Source organism: Amblyomma americanum, chromosome 1, assembly GCF_052857255.1.
Source record: "Amblyomma americanum isolate KBUSLIRL-KWMA chromosome 1, ASM5285725v1, whole genome shotgun sequence".
Taxonomy (NCBI): domain Eukaryota; kingdom Metazoa; phylum Arthropoda; class Arachnida; order Ixodida; family Ixodidae; genus Amblyomma; species Amblyomma americanum.
The window spans coordinates 152,551,634-152,558,843 of NC_135497.1; the positions used below are offsets into that span (position 1 = coordinate 152,551,634).

General features: G+C 49.1%; 1 pseudogene; it reads right to left on the minus strand.

The window, feature by feature from the left end:
- Nucleotides 1-5,295: 5,295 nt before the first annotated feature.
- On the minus strand, nt 5,296-6,144 carry LOC144136476 (uncharacterized; annotated as a pseudogene).
- Between the last annotated feature and the right edge of the window lie 1,066 nt (nt 6,145-7,210).

Consider the following 7,210-nt stretch of genomic DNA (forward strand, 5'->3'; position numbering starts at 1 on the left):
GGGCCTTGGCGAGGAGGCTCATCCAGTGGCTCTGGGCCTTGGCGAGGAGGCTCATCCAGTGGCTTGGCCTTGGCGAGGAGGCTCATCCAGTGGCTCTGGGCCTTGGCGAGGATAAAGCAAAAAAAATTCTGAGCTTGATACGCTATTGCCTATATGAAATTTGCACAGCATTTTCTTTATTTTTGAGTTTTTTTTGTCTCGTGCGCGATGCCTTCACGTAAAAGCGTCTTTCGAAAACAGCGGGGTGAGAATAAGAGGGATACATCAGGCTATTAAATAATAATGTGAGACTGTATTTAAAGAATGGAACAACAAAAAGGCGCACCTGCGCCGGAAGGAAACTCTTGTTCTCCAAGCTGCCAACAAAGGATACTTTTTCTTTGCCAAAAGCAAGGTGCTTGAAGTGCGTGAAGCTGCGAGGGTCTCTCCCGCAGTTCCGTTTGTGCGGAGCATAAAAAGCTTTTCCATGAGAAGTGCGAGATAGGCGTAATCAAATGATTGGGAATGTACGTACAAGTTTAAAGGGAAGCTGAAACGGTTTTCAAATTGCATGAAACGCTGTGGTTTAGAAGAAGAGACTTTGAAAATCATGTGTGTCAATTTTTTCTCGATTCTGTTCGCAAAATGAGCCGATATCGCTTGTTAAAAACCCGCCGCCGACACGCCCTCTTCGTTTCCGGAAGCGCCGAATGGGGGGACGGAACTGGAGGAAGTGACGCCAATCACGGGTAGTCTGCCGGCCGTCCTGCTTTGCATGCTGCTTTTCGGCGCGCGCTTTGGTGAACAATTTATAATTTGCAAAACGCAGCTCTCAAGCCAGCTGAAGCAACGTGCTACGCAGCAACACAGTCGGTGCTGGCTTGAGATCCCCGTAGATGACGTCACGACGATCCCGGCCATTCGCGGCGTTCTCTCGACGCCCTGAGACGCTGGTGCCCATTTTCTTCCAAAAAACAGCTTTTTGCGTTTATTTTCGCCCTTTTCGAAAGCGATATTCTTTTTCAGCGGACTAAAAACTATAAAATGCCGCATGGAACTCAGTTTTTTCGAAAAGTGCTTCAGCTTCTCTTTAATTTAAGTTTGTCAAACTTCGAACGAAAATCTTCAGAACCGAAAAGTAACGCAATTAGACTATTTATACGCCTTCGTTTCATCTCATGAGCAATAGTGTAAGACGAAAGGATGGATGGTTGTGTATGTACACACTTGTTCTGCATTTTCAGAAACACTGTCCTATGAATGGTAGGCCTCTCGCCAAGGCGAAGTCTTTATTAATCTAATTTCACAGGTTTTACTGAAGATGCGTAAGTAGCAGCTCCTTCAAGGAAGCCCGGCACTAATTTTTAAAAGTAGGTTTTTCAGAAAACTAGAGCCGCCGCAGTGGCTTAGTGGTTATGGTCCTGGCTGCTGACCCTAAAGAAGCGGGTTAGATCACTGCCTACAGACGCAAATTTTAAAGATATTTTGAAACCTTAGAAGAAAAAACATCGTTTTCATTAACCTGCCTGCGCGAATCATGGGCTCAATTTCGGTTTTGTGCACAAAAATTGTCAGTGTTTTAACTTGGTTAAACCGGTTGTAGTGCGAAAGCACAGGCTTTTCGGTACAATTCTTTCATGGTGATCTTTCGCGGATGGCCAGGGCCAGTTTTTGGAAATTATCCGGGCAAAATTTGGAAGTAACCAACGTATTGGACATCGATTTTGGTCCAAATCGACCAATGTGAAATTTTGAGGTTGGCCTGGGCCAAAATTTGAAACTGGCCCGCGCCATATTTGGAGGTTACCATCGCGTTGGGCGAGGTCGAGCATGGTTCGGCATCGATTAACTTGCAAATCGGCCAAGGTCTAACCTCAGGGGGGGTGAAGTTTGGAAATGGCCAGGGCCAAATTTGGAGGCCAACGTCGTGTTGGGCATCGTCAAATTCGCGGTTGGCGGGGTCAGATTTGGATGTATGTATGTGTCATGCTTTTTTCTTTAAACTTGACACGGGATCGCTGACACTAGGTGTGGGAAAAGATCGGACGGACGAGATTCTTGGCCAGTGTTGGTGAGCGTACGAGTGCTTTCGCATTAAAGTGAGATTGCCTTCTCTCTCATTTTCTCTCCTACCCCATCGTCTTGAGGGGAGGCCCTGCGAGGTGCGCACCTCGAGAGCGAGATCGCCCTGGTTTGCCGGACCCTGTCTGAGGCTGCCTCCTGAGGGTTTGCACTGGAAGGCCCATCTTTGTCTGCTTCGTTCTTTATCTCAAAAGTCAGATAAGGTTGCAGGTTCGGGTCTAAAAGAAACACCTCGCCAGTACCGCCATTCTATAAGAATCTGGCAATTTCAAACAAATCTTCTAAATGAGCTATGTAATCTGATAGATTTTTAAGCAACTTACGCGCGCTGCGCCTGTGTGTAGTTCGTGAAAAGGCTTTCTTTGTGTAATTCAAACAACCTGCATTCAGTAATTTTCTAAGTGCTTGCTGGAACACTAGATAAATATTAACGCAAGACAATGACTGCAATTACTACACGTTCAGCAACATCCACGAGGAAAAAAAGTAATATTCAATACTCAGATGCCGACCAAGAAATAAAAACAAAAGCAAGGCGTTCTTCAAGAAATTATGAATAAGGCTCTCGCATGTGCGGGAGCCGAAGTGCTTTTTTTTGATGATTTCTTTGTCGGCGTGTGCTTTTTCACGTTTTAGTACGATTTTACTCTATCAGAAGGGTTTTTGTCGAGGTCTTGACTTCATTTACAGTTCAGGTTTTGCAAGCGAAAATATCTAGGGATTGCAAAGCACCCTGACGGGTCCCCGAGATCAATCGCGCTTCAAGCTGGTCGACCTCCTATCGGATGGGGTTTTGTTCGAATAGGTGGACGAAGCCGACTTCTTAGGAAAAACGCTGCGAGTGGAAGAAAAGGTAAACGAAGAACAGGCCTGCGCGTTCAACGGCCGCCATTTCTTCTTTGGATGACGGCGTGGAACTGTGGTGTTTCGCGGAGAGCCGCCTGTCGAGTCTTCTGCGTTGCCTAAATTCCAAGGTCATGTGCAGGAAGGCTTGGTAAGTGACATGACTACTATGGACGTTATTATGAGGGGACCTGGTTTGTAGCACTGACACGCGGCGGCGTACGTACGCGGCATCATTTCCTTGCGCCTCTGGGCTTAGCTTTGCTACATTGTACCTTGCTGTAGCGCGTTATTACGGTGAAAGCTGTTTTACCTTTGTGCAAGCCATTTATTAGACGCAATTTTGCGGGGTATAACGGCAGCCGTGTAACGCACTACGTGGACACCATTGCCCCGTACCTCTGCGCGACTGAGGTGTCCAGTGACCCTGTGCTCTAGTTATACGCATTTCCATCCTTCTCCTCAAAACCAACCCCGGGCTTAAGCTGCGAATGAGAGAACGCTGCGAACTAGATGGTTTGCTTCGGGCAAGCGGGCCCTGTAGTTCGTGAGCCGGAACGCGCTCGACCCGAAGACCGCAAGCGCAAAGTCTGCAGTGTGGCGGCACAACAGGCCTGTGAGATTCCCAACCGAGCAATCGCCTGCGAAACGTAAAAGCGGGTCTGCCACTCCAGACCTCTCGGCCAATAAGGGTGACCGGCTTTCGCAGGGTAATGTGCAAAGCCGCTAAGCTTAACTCTAATATACTTTTTTGCGGCTACCCTTCTGAGCACCGGGCTGTTAGTGCAGGGAGAGCGAAGCCCTTATAAACATGTCCGAGGAAAGCTCGAACAGGTGGGTTAGCGCACCCGCTTAGCGTAGCAACAGTAACTGGAAGGATGAAAATGGCGTTGAAAACGAACGAAGAACAGACGAGGAGAGCAGCAACGCCTGCTCTTTCCCAGTTCTTCTTCGTCCCGTTTTTACAGCTGCTTCCGTCCGTCAGGTGTCTGTAACTGGCGCCTCAGTCTAACTTATCAGAAAAAAAAATAACTGAAATAGTCACTGGAGAGAAGATGCACACCGCCTGTCGGCCGTAAAATTGCGGAAGGAGTGGGGGATGAAATTGCAATCGAAACGCTGGCCACAAGCGTGCTGCGCGGCAATATCCCGCGCGTCCAAAGACGATGCACAAGTCGCCACAGACGTCGAGGCGAAATGATGTATAGTCGCGGACATTCAGCACTATCGCAAAAGCTATGGCTGAAATTCACGTCACCGCTGGTAATTGTGCGCAGTTTTTTTAAAGCACGATAACATCTCTATTGCAGTGGGGCGTTCACAATCGCTCACGTTATTGATTGCCACAGTAAGGCAGATAATGCGAAATCCCAAAGAGACGACAAGCATGCACGGATTGGTTGACATTGTTTGTTTGTTGAGCTTGCTGAGTAGCTTTTGATAAGAGTACAGTCACTGTTGTAATACTCCGCTGTCGGAAGAAATATCACAACATGCGTGCCTACTGTGACTTCCAGAAATTTCGTGACGCTAGACATTCTCCGCTAGCGCTAGCATGCACTTACCAATTGGGCCTGTGCTTTATCTCTGAAGATTCCGATGCGATATGTACATAGTGCAGCTAGTTTTTCTCAGGAAGAAGACACCGCAATAGACAGGGAAGAACAAATAACGAGTATTCGTACCCGCCTATCAGGACATATCACGAATATCTCAGGACTATCGTGACTGTCTATCAAGACCACCCAATTGCTAATCATGATGTAAATGTGTGTGAGTGTGCATTAACATCTCTTTAAGAGCAGCTAATTTCCATGCACTGCAACACTACTCAAAGCTCATGCCGGATAATGGACGGCTTCTTCAGATCGTGAAAGTTTCAACGGCCGCTCTAGGCGAGCGCAGCGGCTTATTACATGGACGCGAACCGCGGCCCCGGAAGCGGTCTCGATTTGTGACACGCGCTATGAGCTTTCGGTGATTCTGTTCGTGCGACTCAGTTCCAGGTCGTTACACGGCTTCTCCTTCGTGTTCTTCTGGTTGTGAATAATAATTGGTTTTTGGGGAAAGGAAATGGCGCAATATCTGTCTCGTATCTCGTTGGACACCTGAACCGCGCCGTAAGGGAAGGGATAAAGGAGGGAGTGAAAGAAGAAAGAAAGAAAGGTGCCGTAGTGGTGAGCTCCGGAATAATTTAGACCACCTGGGGATCTTTAACGTGCACTGACATCGCACAGCACACGGGCGCCTTAGCGTTTTGCCTCCATAAAAATGCAGCCGCCGCGGTCGGGTACTGACTGACTTAAAAACTTTATTTTCAAAATATATACAGGGAGCTAGTGGAGCGGTCCTTAACAGTCCGTTCCTTACAAATGCTAGGTGGGCTGCTCATTACAGCAGCCCATTGGCGGTAGCTGCTGCTCGGTCGCGCCCGACTAGGGCCTTTTGGCTCGCCAGGTCAGAGCAGCCGAGCAGGGCCGCCTCCCAGTCCTCCCGGGCAGGGTTGGGGATAGGGGGAAGATGCGCAGTTGATTGGCATGCCCACACCATGTGGTAAACGTCCGAAGACTTTTCCCTGCAGTGCGGGCACTCCCCTGTGCACGCAGGGTCGAAATGTTTGATTACTGCCGGGCACAGACGTGTTTTAGTATAAAGGCGAAGGAGTAAGTGTTCCTCCGCCTTCGTGAGGCCCTTGCAGGGCTTAGGAAAGATTGCGTGGCCGAATTGGTAATACTGGATGATTTACTTGAAGGCAAAAGCCGGATTAAGGTCGGAGTCCGCATCGGTGGGAGGCGAGGGTGATGCCCGGAGAGTGAGCGCGCGGGCAGCGGCGTCGGCCGCATCGTTGCCCTCGAGACCCATGTGCACGGGAGTCTATACTATTGTGCGGGACGCGGGAGCCCCTAGATAATTACTATGTTGAGGAATTCGGTATGCCAAATAGGGAATAAAGCCCCTTTCGATGTTCCTGCAGGCCCCCCGCGAGTCGGTAACGATGACCCGCGAGACCTGATCTGCGGCGGCAAGCGCGACTGCCACCTCTTCCGCATGAGTAATGTCTTGAGCTTTGAACGTAAGGCTGTTCACTGCGGTGTTTTGGTGGATGAGTGCGGCTGTATACCAACCCCCATGATGTGGGCCGGTGGCGTCCACGTAAAATACTCCGTGTTTGTTTCCATAGTAGCGTGCCAAGGCTTCCGCTCGCGCGAGGCGCCGGCCACTATGGTCGTCTCGTGTCATGTTGGCCGGAAGAGGGCGTACGTGCAGGGCGTTTCTTCAGATTTCGGGGATGCGCACGCGCTCTTCCGTTAGTGTTGGATGGTTGGATGTGAGGTCGGTCGGGTACGAAGCCGGTATCTCCGGATCAGTAGCCGAGCGCCCTAACCACAGAGCCACCGAGGCGGAGTCTTCAGGTTGTGTTCATTTCGACCTGTCTAGTCATATTAGTTCACAAATGTTAATTTTGAGGCTGACAATTGTTACTGGCGCCTACAAATATCTTAGGGAGTGGCAGTGACCCCGTTTTATTTTCTTTACGATCCAGCGTCTTCCTGCCGTGGTGGCGTGCAGAGCAAACCAGTTCATCCTGGTGGATACTTGACATGACGCCAGAGCCAGAGTCTGCTGCCCAGGCGGAAAAGCTCGTTGGACGCCATCGGATTGGAGACATGATGAATCTGCTGGTCAGAAGAACCGAGACAAGGCTATCCGCCGCTTATGAAGGCATTGCCACCAACTGCAGACATCCAATGCAGCACTACCCATTTCACGAGGTCTGCGACCGCAGCTATCTGGAATTTTGCTCCCAGCTACTGCAAAATGCATGTTGGGTCAAAGAAAAGTGGACCATGCTAGAGTTAGCTCTCCCTGGTTTTGTTACAGAACTAGAAAATTGGCTTTCGAATCTCTTTATGGCGTAATGCAATATGATAATAATTTCATACACTCGAGCATTTCCACTTTTCGTGCACGACCATGCACATGCCTCATGCATCTATAAATTGCCCTGGATGATACTAAACGAAGCATATGACCGGATAGCATTCTCCGCCCTTGGTGAACCAGTAGTGTTCATAATTAAACTTAAACAAGAAAGCTCACTAAACAGGGTTTAAAAGGCAAGCTGCGGCTCGCCGCAGTCACACCAGGTGAAGTAACCGAGTTGGTTGTGAAACGTCATGTTATTTCAATTTTTTTGGCGTTCTTCTCTCAGTTAAATTCCTTTCTCCAACCAGACAATCCTCTGTCATGTGACGTCATTAGAACCAGTAGCAGCTTCGACAAGCGAACTCTGCTGAACCCGGCA